General features: G+C 33.0%; 1 pseudogene; it reads left to right on the top strand.

Moving 5' to 3' along the window:
- Nucleotides 1-11,614: 11,614 nt before the first annotated feature.
- Nucleotides 11,615-12,301, top strand: LOC149563685 (vacuolar iron transporter homolog 3 pseudogene; annotated as a pseudogene).
- The last annotated feature ends 1,936 nt before the right edge of the window (nucleotides 12,302-14,237 follow it).

Below are 14,237 nucleotides of genomic sequence, written 5' to 3'. Positions count from 1 at the left end.
AACATATTCTACTTTCATTGTACTATGTGATGTACAATCCTACTTCTTGCTTAACCAAGAAACCAATCTTCCTCCAAGAAAGAAGGCTCCATAATTGGTGCTCTTTCTATCATCCATATTGCCTGCCCAATCAAAATCAATATAAGCACTTAGAGTAAAATCACTAGATCTATCATACCACAATCAAAACTTAGATGTTCCCTTCAGATATCTAAATATCCTTTTGACTACTGCATAATGTGCTTCTCTGGGATTAGCCTTGAATCTTGTAACAATTCCAACTACATTTTCTATATCTAGCCTTATGTGAGTCAAATATTGCAATCCTTCAATCATAGATCTGTACTTCTTCTTCTCAATAGTAACTATCTCATCCTTTGTATATAACTTGTGTCTAGTTATCATAGGTGTTCCAATGGGTTTGCAAGTTTCCAAACCAAACCTTTTCAGTAAACCCTTCAAGTACTTAGTCTGAGAAATAAAGATTCCTTCTTTATTCTTTAAAATTTGTAATCCTAGAAAATATTTCATTTCTCCTATCATACTCATTTCAAATTCTTTCTTCATCTCCTCAACAAACTTCTCACTTTCTTTACCATTTCCTCCAAATATGATATCATCAAAAAATATTATCAAAATCATCAAACCATCATCAGTTTCTTTCCAATATAGATTACTATCTACCATACCTTTTCTATATCCAAGCTTTGTCAAATATTTTTCCAACATTGCATACCAAGTTCTAGGCGGCTTCAAGCCATACAATGTTTTCTTCAATCTGCATACTTTTTCCTTGTCATCTATCAAAGGGCAACCTTCAGGCTTCTGAATGTACACTTCTTCTTCAAGTTATCCATTCAAAAATGCTAACTTGACATCCATTTGATATACTTTGAATTTATTTTGTGTTGCATAGGCTAAGAATAATCTTACTACTTTTATTCTAGCCACTAGAGCATAGGTCTCATCATAGTCTATACCTTCTTGCTATGAGTAACCTTTACATACCAATCTTGGTTTGTTCCTTACAACTTCAACTTGTCCATTCATCTTGTTCCTAAATACCCATTTATTTCCTATCACATTCTTGTTTGTTGGTCTAGGGATGAATTCCCATGTCTCATTCTTTACCATCTGATCCAATTCCTCTTTCATAGCTTGTTTCCAATAATCATCTTTACATGCTTCATCTACATTCATAGGTTCAACTTGAGATATTAAAGATACTTCTTCATTGACTCTGCTTCTTTTCATCATAAATTTGTCTTTGCTTCTGATGATCTTCTCAGATGGGTGATTCTTTATCATATTCTTTCCTAAAGTAGGAGTCGTTATCTCAACTCTTAGCTCTACTAAAGGTTTCGAGATTTGTTCCTATCTTGGCTCTCCTTCATTCTACAAATCACTATTAGTCCTAAGAAATACTTCATCATTTCTTGGCTTAGTAACAACATCATCATCTAAATTGTAATCAATTATTCTCTCGTGTATTTTAAATTTCTCATCAATTTTCACATTTGCACATTCCATAATAGTCTTAGTTCTCTAATTATAGCATCTATAAGTCTTTCTTTTCAATGAATAACCAAGAAACATACCTTCATCACTTCTAGCATCAAACTTACCAATATCATCATCTCTTTTGATATAACACTTACTCCAAAAAAAAATGAAATACTTTGTGTCAGTGAGTGACCAAACCACAATTCATAATGAGTCTTGTTTGTGTCTTTTCTAACTTGCACTTTGTTCATAGTGTAGACTTGTGTATTCATAGTTTCTCTCCAAAACATCTTGGATACATCATTCTCAACTAACATATCTCTTGTAGCTTCTATAACTGACATGTTCCTTCTCTCTGCAATGTCATTCTATTCAGGGGTTCTCAGAGCTGATAACTAGCTTTTGATTCCATTTTCTTCACAAAACATGTTAAACTCATTTCAGGTAAATTCTCATCCTTTATTTGATCTTAAACATTTAATCTTCATACCAGATGCATTCTTAACTCTATTCTTTGATATCTAAACTTATCAAATGCCTCATATTTCTCTTCAAGAAATGCAACCCACATCATTCTAGAATAGTCATCAACTAGAATCATAAAATACCTTTCACCATAGAATCATTTAGTCTTTGTAGGACCGCTGAGATATGTGTGTACAAACTCCAATTTTGTTGTGGTAGTAAACTTCTTGAAGGGAAAAGAAGTTTTGTTATACTTTGCCAACACACACTCCTTGAAAATTGTGTTCGTAGGCTTTACAATCTTAGGCATTATGACATAATCAATTGTCATCTACCTTTGCAACCAAACATGTCATTTTAGTAGGATTCAACTGAAACACATTAGCTCTAGATCAAGTTCCTATTCCAATTACCTTTCCATCTTTGTCTCTAATCATGCATGTCTTCTCTATGAACTACAACTGATAACCTTTGTCTACTATTTGTCCAACACTCAAAAGATAGTGCTTCAAACCATCAACAAAACATACATCCTCAATGTTAGTTTTACCATCAAGAGTTATAGATCCAATACCTTTAACTTGGCATGTTGCATTATTTGCTACTCTAACAATTCCTCCATCTTGACTTTTGAAGTCAACAAACTTGTTCATATCACCAGTCATATGATGTGAACAACTACTATTAATTATCCAATTAGATTTCTTTTCAACCTATGACACCAAAGCTACTTTCTCTAGACTTTCTTCTTTGATTTCCACAAATACAATCTCACCATCACTAGCACTTACTACTTGTTCATCATAATCATTCAATTCATTTGCATACAAACACTCTCTATCTTTTCTAGGTTTGTAATTTCCTTTATACTTTTTCTCTCTTTTAGGACACTTAGATGCATAATGACCATATTCATCACGAGCCCAACATTTAAAGATTTTCTTACCTCCTTTTTCTCTTCTTACCAGAAGGGCTACTCCTTCTTCAATATTCATGTCCTCCTCAGATTTGTTGCTACTAGAAAAATCTCCTCTAGCACTTGTGCTCCTTGATAAATTAGGTTGAATGCTCAAGGCACTGAAAGTTGTCTCTATTCTAGTCAATTCTCTAGACTGTCTAAGTTCATTCTCAATTGCTTCAAGTCTTCCAAGAAATGTCTCCTTTGTGAAATATTTGGTGCAAGATATCAATAACTATATCATTTGAACTATTGACTTAAATGGTGGTATTAGAGTCTTCAATATCTTCCATATAACCTCATCATATTCTTTGGTTCCTCCTTAAGATCAGAATACCTAGAGTATTTTCTAATATCCTACCTATATATGTTCTTAAAGATTCATCTTCCACCATTTTAGCATCTTGAAATGTAAAAATCCAACTTTGTAGCCTCAACATCTTAGAATGTGCATCACCTTCAAAACTAGTTTCTAGAGCTTTCCAAATCAAATTTGAAGTAGCAAGTGATTTTACCTGATTGTATTCAATTTCAAGAAATGTAGTCAATATTTCTTCTCTAGCTCTCATGTTGCACATAAAAAGATCTTTTTCATCCTCAGTACAATTTTCCAAATCCTTTTCAGCAATGATTGTCTTTGCTGATTTTGTCAAGTTCCAATATCCCAAACCCATACACAATAAATGTGTCTTCATCTTTTCCTTCCAACTTTCATAATTTGTTCCATTGAACTTTAGACTATCTTTTCTAAACATGCTCGCCATGGATCTCCCAAAGTTGTTAAACTTTATCTTCAAGGACTTGATGCTCTAATACTAATTGTTAGAAACAATAGTTCACCAAGATAACTAAGAAGAGGTGGGGGGTGAATCAGTTATCTAATAATTAAAACATTTATCTTCTTTAAAATAATTTAACCATTCAACCAAAGTAAATAGAAACCATAATAAGATGCACATAGAGAATTACACCAGATATGTTGACTAGGGAAACCCTTGATCAAAGGGGAAACCCCAGTGGGGATGATGCCCACAAGATGATGTACTAATATAAAAATTCCTTTCTAGAGGATGGACCCTATTAGGAGTCTATTAAAATATTTACTACATAGAGTCCCTATTAGGAGATTCCAACCCTATTAGGAGTTGTAGTACAAAGTATGCAGGAAGAGCCCACTACCCAAACATGCAATTTCAACTACAAGAAGAGTTGACTGCTCAATCATCCAGTTTACTATTATTATTTTCTTTCCTTTGTTTTGTCGACCAAACCAATCACTGTTAGACTTTGTGGACCAGTTCATGAACCTCAAATACAAATATCAAACCTTGAATCACTCAACAAAACCTCGGCAATGAAGTTTCCTTCACTTCTACAATGCTCTGCTCAACTTTTCATTTCACTCTTTATTCTACTTATAAATATCATCCACATCCATATACCTCATATCATGATAATGGAAAATTTCCTTCCTTTATACTAATTTCATAAAATAATTCCTTGAGTTGGCTATTAGACATTCTCAATTAATTATTATAGGACCACACTAAGAACACGTCACACTTAGTGATAGCATTAATCTTTTGCCTTGAAACTTGAATAAATTTTTGTGCATGCAATATTTAGATGAGAAAAATTAGACACATCATCACCAACATGTCTTCTTCATATCCTCAACCTTGATCCTTCAGATAACAACTCTACTAAGAGATATAACAAGTTTACCAGAACATGCCTCTGTAAACTCTATCTCAAAATAGACATCACCAAAACTTACATAACTTCTTCCAAAATTATCATTTCATCTTCCACTATTGACTACATATACCAAATATGCATATGTATGTCCCATAACCTCGAATAGATAGAATACTCATCTAGTCGTCCATACCAAATTGATCTTTCTATTGTTCTTCTATCAAATACCATAGAAAACTGCTATGTTGACATCAATGACAAACTCGGTCATGAATGTAACGTCATCATAGTAACATATCTACAATAATCCCTCATAGGAATATCATTAGCATTCATCCTTCCAATAATTTTTGATGTATTTGGTCGTAACCTGGAAAGCCTTACAGCCAGGCATGTTGGATGTGAATCTTATGATTCTATTATGAGAATTAAAATTATTTTGGATCTAAATATATGTGTTATTTTTTACATTCTAATGTCTAGTTAATTTTTGGGGACTAGGACATCTCCTACCTTATATTACATAAAGAAATGAATGGTAGATCTGTTGGCCCTCCTTAAAGAAGCTGACTTCTTCTTGCAAAGAGTGCATCTGATCACCTAGCTTTGCCATCTCTATTGTCCATTTTTCTTCCAATTCAAAATTCCCAATGCATCGAGTCTTACCTTGTGATCTTGCAACCATTCTTTGTGTTTTAATGTCTCACTCTTACTATCATGTCATCATGATGTTGAGGTTGGGTTTGGTCCATATCAAATTGGCTATCTGCATCACCCATGCTTCCGCTTCTAATTTCTAGATCTGATCTCAAGCAACCTCCTTTGCTCAAGTTCCAACTCAATCTTCTCCAAGGCCAATCTCTCCAAGATTAGACTTGTTGTGATACCAATTTTCATGTACTTTAGGAGATTCCCATGCACTACTAGTTATCTTGTGTGGAAATATATACAAGGCTACCTTACAAAAGGGATACCAAACTACTCTACCTCTTATGCACCAATGTGGAAAGCTAAAATAATCAAATCTCATACTCCCAAATGTATGTGAATGAATTAAGCAATGTGATGTATGCAAAATGGTACCAAAATGAAAGAAGCACAACATAGACCAAGAATGTATGGTTAGGTGATTTTCCCAATATGCTTTATTAAATGTAAGCTAGTTCACAAATAACAATGGATAGGATGTTATGTTTACAAATACAGATCAACCCCAAGTATGTGACCATGCCAAGGTAGTCTTGATAGATCTTATTACAATAAAGAGATCCCAGCTCATATCCAAAGTGTCAACAATGTGGCTAAGTGCTAAGGTAGTTTGCCAAAAATGGTTGCCAACTCCTTTCTTGCACTTCATTGCTCCACTACTTTGATGATGATTGAATTATTCCAAATGAATGTGCAAGGCCTCTTTAAATAGAGACCACCTTAGGAAAGTATCTAGATCTAGTCATTATCAAATAGGGTTGGTCCCAAATGAAGTGATTTCATGATCAATCCAAGTATACATGATACATTAATTAGAAAGACATAATGGCTACCCATTTTGGCTTCAAGAATATTCTCCAAGCTAACTTAAGTTACATCACTCTATAAAGCATGCTACCGAATCTAATACTGAAAAGTGAGAACCCCACCATGCGACCAAATTACCCTTGTGCTCAAAACATGCAAGTCAACCTTACATTTTGATATCTTGTCAAATGTAAAGACCCAATCAACCCACATGAACAATAAATATAATAAGTCGGTCTCCCAACAAGGTAAAATGAGCCAGCCTAGTTGGCACAAAGTGCAAACCCCTTACAATAAGTATCATGTCATAGGTAAGAACTTAAAATATTCAATATTATCATGGCATCATCAATTCTTTGTGAAGATAAACACATTATTATAGATGTATGTGTACAATATTAATTAACTAATTGCATTTTCAATTTGCATGTAGCAAAAGAAAATAATTTAGTGATGATGCAATAGCTAAGCCAATGTCATATGGGAAAACATTTCATCACTCATTTTGTTGGAGGACATTTGAGTGATTGTCCAATGCAAATAAATATGTTTAATATTCATTTTATTTATAAAGTTTATATATTTTTTATTTTTTATTATCATTTTCATGGTTAAATATGTTATCAGTTTTAGTATGATTGTAAAGTTACATATTTTTATATATGTTATAGTTTATGTTCTAGGATAATTTAAAAAATGTTCTAACGTAGAACTTAAAATTTATTAGATAAAATAATGGTGTACAATATTGTTTAATTATTGATATAGAAGATAATCAAATTGAAAAAAAAGGTGGATATTTTGGTAATCTGCAAGCGGATACTTTACATTTACATCCTAATACAAAGATATTACAAATAACAAGTATGTTTTACTATGTATAATGTCAATAAAATTGATTTTAGATTTCATCTCAACTCTTGTTAACAAGTACCTAGTTTACATAAATGTATAAAAAAATTGATTGAGCATAAATTTAAATTACTAAAATGTACATAAATTTCAATTATTATATAAGTAATTATATTATTAAAATGTTTATAAAATTTAGCCTTTTGATTATCTATTAGTGTATCCCTTAAACCTCTTATAGGTCCAAGCCTTAGTTTATAACTATATTAAGCCATGTTTGGTAGGATTCATGAAGCTCTCAAATGAAATTACACCCCAACCCTTAAAAATTATATACTTTTCAATCATTGTAACAAGTGTTTAAACAATGAAAATTTCTAATTTAATGATTTCAAATATTTATTGTAAATACTTCTTTTTTTGTAGAAGGTTCGAAGAGCCTCTTTAGCTAAGAGCCAAGGACTCTAAAACACCAATATCTTCTCCATTTTTTTTAAGGTTAAATTTAGAACCATTCAACTTCACCAATAGACAAATGATCCATTAACTTAAAAAAATATCTACTAATAATTTTAAAATAGAATTTCAATATCTGTGTGTGTGTGTGTGTGTGTGTGTGTGTGTGTCAAATCTATTACACTAGATATAAGATGCACATAGAAAATTACACCAGATATGTTGACTAGGGAAACCCTTGATCAAAGGGAAAACCTCGATGGGAATGATACCCACAAGATGATGTACTAATATAAAAATTCATTGTTAGAGGATGGACCATATTAGGAGTCTATTACAACATTTAGTACATAGAGTCCCTGTTAGGAGACTTTGAATCCTTGTTAGGAGATTCCAACCCTGTTAGAAGTCATAGTACAAAGTATGCAAGAAGAGCCCACTATCGAAACATGTAATTTCAACTACAAGAAGAGCTCACTGCTCAAACATGTTGTTTACTATTATTTACTTCTTTCTTTTGTTCTGTCAACCAAACCAATCACTATCAAACCTTGTATTCTAGGTCACAAACCTCATATCCAAATATCAAACATCAGATCACTCAGCAAAACCTTGACAATGAAGTTTCCTTCATTTCCACACTGCTCTTCTCAACTCCGCATTTTGCTCTTTCTTCTGCTTATAAATATCATCCACATCCATATGCATCATATCATGATAAAGGGAACTGTCCTTCCTTTATAACGAGTCCATAAAATAATTCCTTGAGTTAGCTATTAGACCTTCTTAATTAATTATTATAGGACCACATTAGGAACATGTTACACTTAGTGATAACATTAATCTTCTACCTTGCAACTTGAATAAATTTTCATACATGTAATATTATTACTAGAAAACTTAGCCACATCATCATCAACATGTCTTCTTCATGTCCTCAACCTCAATCCTCAGGATAACAACTCTACTAAGAGATATAACAAGTTTACCAGAACATGCCTCCATAAACTCTATTTCAAAATAGACATCATGAAAAATTATATAACTTCTTCCAGACTTATCATTTCATCTTCCACTATTAACTACAATTATTAGATACTCATATGTATCTCCCATAACCTTAGATAGTTAGAATACTCAACTAGCCATCCATACCAACTTGATCTTTCCACTGTTCTTCTGTCAAATACCACAAAAAACTACTATGTTGACATCAATGAAAAACTCAATCATGAATGTGAATATCATCATAGTAACATATCTATAATACTTCCCCATAGGAATATCATCAGCATTCATGCTTCCAATAATTGCTGATGTTTTTGGTCGTAACCTAGAAGGCCTTACAGCAAGGCATGTTGGATATGAATCTTATGATTTTATTATGAGAATTAAAATTATTTTAGTTCTAAATATATGTGTTATTTTTTACATTATTATGTGTGGTTAATTTTTTAGGGCTAGGACATCTCCTACCTTGTATTGCATCAAGAAATGAATGGTAGATCCATTGGCCCTCCTTCAAGAAACAAACTTCTTCTTGCAAAGAGTCCATCTGATCACCTAGCTTTGCCATCTCTATTGTCCATTTTTCTTCCATTTCAGAAATCCCCAATGCATCAAGTCTTGCCTCATGATCTTTCAACCATTCTTTGTGTTTTAATGTCTCACTCTTACTCTCATGCCATCATGATGTTGAGGTTGGGTTTGGTCCACATTAAATTAGCTATTTGCATCACCCATGCTTCCGCTTCTAATTTCTAGATCTGATCTCAAGCAACCTCCTTTGCTCAAGTTCCAACTCGATGTGCTCCAAGGCCAAGCTCTCCAAGATTAGACTTGTTGTGATACCAATTGTCACGTACTTTGGGAGATGCCCATGCGGTACTAGTTATCCCATGTGGAAATGTATGCAAGGCTACCTTACAAAAGGGATATTAGACTACTCTACCTCCTATGCACCAATGTGGAATGCTAAAATAATCAAATCTCATACTCCCAAATATATGTGAATGAATTAAGCAATGTGATGTATGGAAAATGGTGTCAAAATGAAAGAAGCGCAACACAAACCAAGAATGTATGGTTAGGTGATTTCCCAATATGCTTTATTAAATGTAAGCTAGTTCACAAATAACAATGGATAGGATGTTATGTTTAAAAATACAGATCAACCCTAAGTATGTGACCATGCCAAGGTAGTCTTGACAGATCTTATTACAATAAAGAGATTCCAGCTCATATCCAAAGTGTCAACAATGCGGCTATGTGCTAAGACAATTTGCCAGAAATGGTTGCCAACTCCTTTCTCGCACTTTGTTGCTCCACTACTTTGGTGATGACTAAATTATTCCAAATGAATGTGCAAGGCCGCTTTAAATAGAGACCACCTCAAGCAAGTATCCAGATCTAGTCATTATCAAATATGGTTGGTCCCAAATGAAGTGATTTTGTGATCAATCCAAGTATACATGTTACATTAATTAGAAAGTCATAATTTCTACCCAAGTTGGCTCCAAGAATATTCTCCAAGATAACTTAAGTTACATCACTCTATGAAGCATGCTACCAAATTTGATACTAAAAAGTGAGAACCCCACCATGGGACCAAATTACCCTTGCGCTCAAAACATGCAGGTCAACCTTACATTTTGATGCCTCATCAAATGCGAAGACCCAGTCAACCCACATGAACAATAAATATACTAAGTTGATGTCCCAATAAGGTAAAATGAGCCAACCTAGTCAACCCAAAATGAAAACCCCTTACAGTAAGTATCATGTCATAGGTAAGAACTTAAAATATACAATATTATCATGTCATTGTCAACTCTTCATGAAGATAAACACGTTATTAAAGATGTATGTGTGCAATATTCATTGACTAATTACATTTTCAATTTGTGTGTAGCAAAAGAAAATAATTTAGTGATGATGCAATAGCTTAGGTAGTGTCATATGGGAAAACATTTTATTACTCATTTTGTTGCAAGACATTTGAGTGATTGTCCATGCCATATAAATATGTTCACTATTTATTTTATTTCTAAAGTTTATATATATTTTATTTTTTATTATCATTTTCAATGATGTTATGGTGAAATATGTTATTAGTTGTAGTATGATCGTAAAGTTACATATTTTTATTTATGTTATAGTTTATGTTTTAGGATAATTTTAAAAATGTTCTAAAGTATAACTTAAAATTTCTTAGATAAAATAACTTGGTGTACAAATATTGTTTAATTATTGATATAGAAGATAATCAAATTGAAAGAAAAATGTGTTGATATTTTGGTAATGTGCAAGTGGATACTTTACATTTACATCCTAATACAAAGATATTGCAAATAATAGGTATGTTTTACTATGTATAATGTCAATAAAATTGACTTTAGATTTCATCTCAACTCTTGTTAACAAGTACCTAGTTTACATAAATGTAAAACAAAAATTGATTGAGCATAATGTAAATTATTAAAATGTACATAAATTTCAATTATTATATAAGTAAATTAACCTTTTTGATTATTTATTAGTGTATTCCTTTAACCTCTTGTAGGTGCAAGCCTTAGTTGATAACTATATTAAGCCATGTTTGGTAGGATTCATGAAGCTCTCAAATGAAATTACAACCCAACCCTTAAAAATTATATACTTGTCAATCATTGTAACAAGTATTTGAACAAAATAAAGTTCTAATTTGATGAGTTCAAATATTTATTGAAAAATACCTTTTTTTTGTAGAAGATTCGAAGAGTCTCTTTGCTAAGAGCCAAAGACTTCGAAACACAAATATCTTCTCCGTTTTTTTTAAGGTTCAATTTAGAACCATTCAACTTCACCAATAGACAAATGATCTATTAACTGAAAAAATATCTATTAATAATTTTAAAATAGAATTTCAATATATATATATATATATATATATATACATCAAATCTATTTGGATATCCTTATAACAATTTAAAAAAACCTGTTTTTAACTTGCATGAAAACAAAAAGCGTGTGAAGAAAGAGAGTGCACGCTACGGGCTTCGACCCAACTTTTTGACTCACCTTCAATCCTCCGGCCTGTCCATTCCTCTGCTGTGGACAATCTCTATGCATCCATCTTGTCTTCCACATTTGACAAACGCGTAATCTCCAAACAGAATTCCCCATAAAATGAACGAAAAACATCCCCAAATCAAACAGAAGCCCGAAAAAAGAATGACAAATTCAATCAAACATGGCAACGAATGCCCAATAAAAGAAGAAGAAGAAGAATCCCCTTACGATTCCCAGATCGGGCAGGCCCTGCGCGCCGCCTTATTGGGAGCAAATGACGGCCTTCTCACAACAGCTTCTCTAATGATGGGAGTCGGCGCCGTCAATCCCAAGCTCATGATTTTATCCGGCCTGGCGGCGCTGATTGCAGGAGCCTCTGCCATGGCAATTGGGGAATTCGTTTCTGTGCAGACCCAACGGGATGTTGAAATTGCAATCTTGAAAAGAAGAAAGAATATGAAGAAAGGAGGAAAAGAAATGATGAAAAAAGATGGAACAGAAACACAAGCCCAGAAGCCCAAATCCTCCTCACCATCTCATGGAGAAACCCAAAAGAAAATCTCTTCTTTTTCTTCTCCACAGTCTTCCATTACCAGTAGTGAAATAGCTGCCCTTCCCAATCCTCTTATCGCGGCGTGTTCATCGGCCATTGCATTTTCTGTGGGAGCATTTCTGCCATTGATCACTACGGCCTTCATTGAGGATTACAATGTTAGAATGGTGGGAGCTCACTTTGGCCGAGCCTCTATTGTGAAAGGAGGTCTCAGAGTTCTCGGTGGAGGATGGAAATTGAAAGCTCAATAGAAAGATTTGCTAGTTTTGTGTTGTAAATTAATAAGAGCGTAGATAGGGGAGAGGACCCAGTAGTTGAACACCTTAACTTCACGCTTATCAAAACCTTACGTAAAAATTTCAAATCGCTCCCAATTTTTTTTACAGTAGCTTACTTGGCAAGTCGCCTACTTATAACTAAGGTTTCAAGTCCACGTCACTTGTTATGATGCCACATCAGCATACTTTTTGCCAAGTTGTCCAAAAGAGGCCAAAAAAAAAGTGAGACCAATAATAGCGCATAAAGGGTACCCATAGTTGAACAGCTGATGTGGCATCACATCATTGGTTACTTTTTAAAACAAAGGGTACATTTTCATTCAATTTTGGGTAATCATCATTGTACTAACAACTTTAAAGTCACAAGTATTGGTACAATTTTTTCAAAAAAATTGGACATTAAGTGAACAATTACTATCACAACAATTGGAACCCGTTCAACTACTGGGTCCTCTCCCCTAGTTGTGGAGCATGGAATTGGTATAGACAGAAGCGTGCAAGCCTTGTGAGGCACTATACTCCTTTGATGTTATGTTCAGAAGCTTTGGACATTTTGTGAAGTTGTTTTCTTCATGCTATTGCAACACTGGACTATCCTACACTTGGGGTCTGTTTTGGTTGTTGGAATAGGAAATTAGGAATATGTTTTTTATTTTTTGTTTGGTGTTTCAATTGGAACATGAAATAGGAATAAATATTGTCATTTTGTCCTTAAAATGAGCTTATGTGCATTCCAAAAAGAAGTTGTTATTGGAATAGTCGTTCTTATTCTCAATATGCATTATTATTCCCAATTCCTATGCCTGCAACCAAATCGTCCTTTGGAGAACAATAATAAACGTCCAATCGTCATAATTATTATGATATCATAAGTTTTTTAGAATTCCATTGTGTAACTATTTTTTTCATAATCATTTTGGGTCACATTTTGTGATCTATCATCATCATCATGGAAGATAGCAAGAGATGTATATCAAATACATACACAATCAGATCCAAAAAATTATAATAATTATCACTATGTTGCTTGAGCTGATTATAAATATAATCTTTATTTATGTTGTTTGGAATGATTATAAATATAATTTTTATTTATGTTGTTTGGGATGATTATAGATATAATTTTAATTTATGTTGTTTGGGTTTATCAAAAATATAATTTATCTTTGACGTTGTAATTGCTTTTATTTTTGGTAGGGAAATATTTCAAAATTGTTTTGTGTTCAAGAGAAAATGAAGTGGCTAACCAAGGGTCAAAATGCACCTAATTCTAGACAATTTGTTTGTATTTGTTAAAGAGGTTATAATTGACAAAAACATTCTACTAAAAAATTTAAACTAATTAATAAATGCAAATAAATTGTCCGATCATATGCATTTTGGCCCTTGCGTACACATTGTTGAAATAGAGATCATAGGTTCAAATCTTATAGAGGGTAAGGTATATAAACCTTGTTAGTTGTACAATCAGATGTCTCTCTCAAGAAATATATATTACTATAACACATGTGTAGAAAAATCAAGTGCCTCTTGCAATGAGTATTAGGTACACCCAAATTTTTATAAGTCGTCTATATAAAAATTAGATGTCTCTCACAAGAAGTATGGAATGGTCAAATGCTCTCATAGAAGTCATCTGCTAACTTGGAAGATTCTTTTATAGTCCACAAAATGGAGGCTAACCCGGAAGAACAAAATGTTACAGAACAAATACAAGTCATAAGAGACTAAACTTAACCTACCCCCTTTTTAATTCCAAAAACTCTTGCATTAAAGTATCCCAAGATCTAGCAAGAAAACTATAGACAATATGTAACATAAGATATACAAAAACCATAATATTTGAGAGTCCATAACAACACCATAAAAATCACCCACAAGGGTCAAGTTCTAAAGAAGTTAACATAAC

Source organism: Cupressus sempervirens, chromosome 4 (genome assembly GCF_028749045.1).
Source record: "Cupressus sempervirens isolate cs-2001-9-10 chromosome 4, ASM2874904v1, whole genome shotgun sequence".
NCBI classification, from domain to species: domain Eukaryota; kingdom Viridiplantae; phylum Streptophyta; class Pinopsida; order Cupressales; family Cupressaceae; genus Cupressus; species Cupressus sempervirens.
This window is presented reverse-complemented; position numbering and strand designations above follow the sequence as displayed.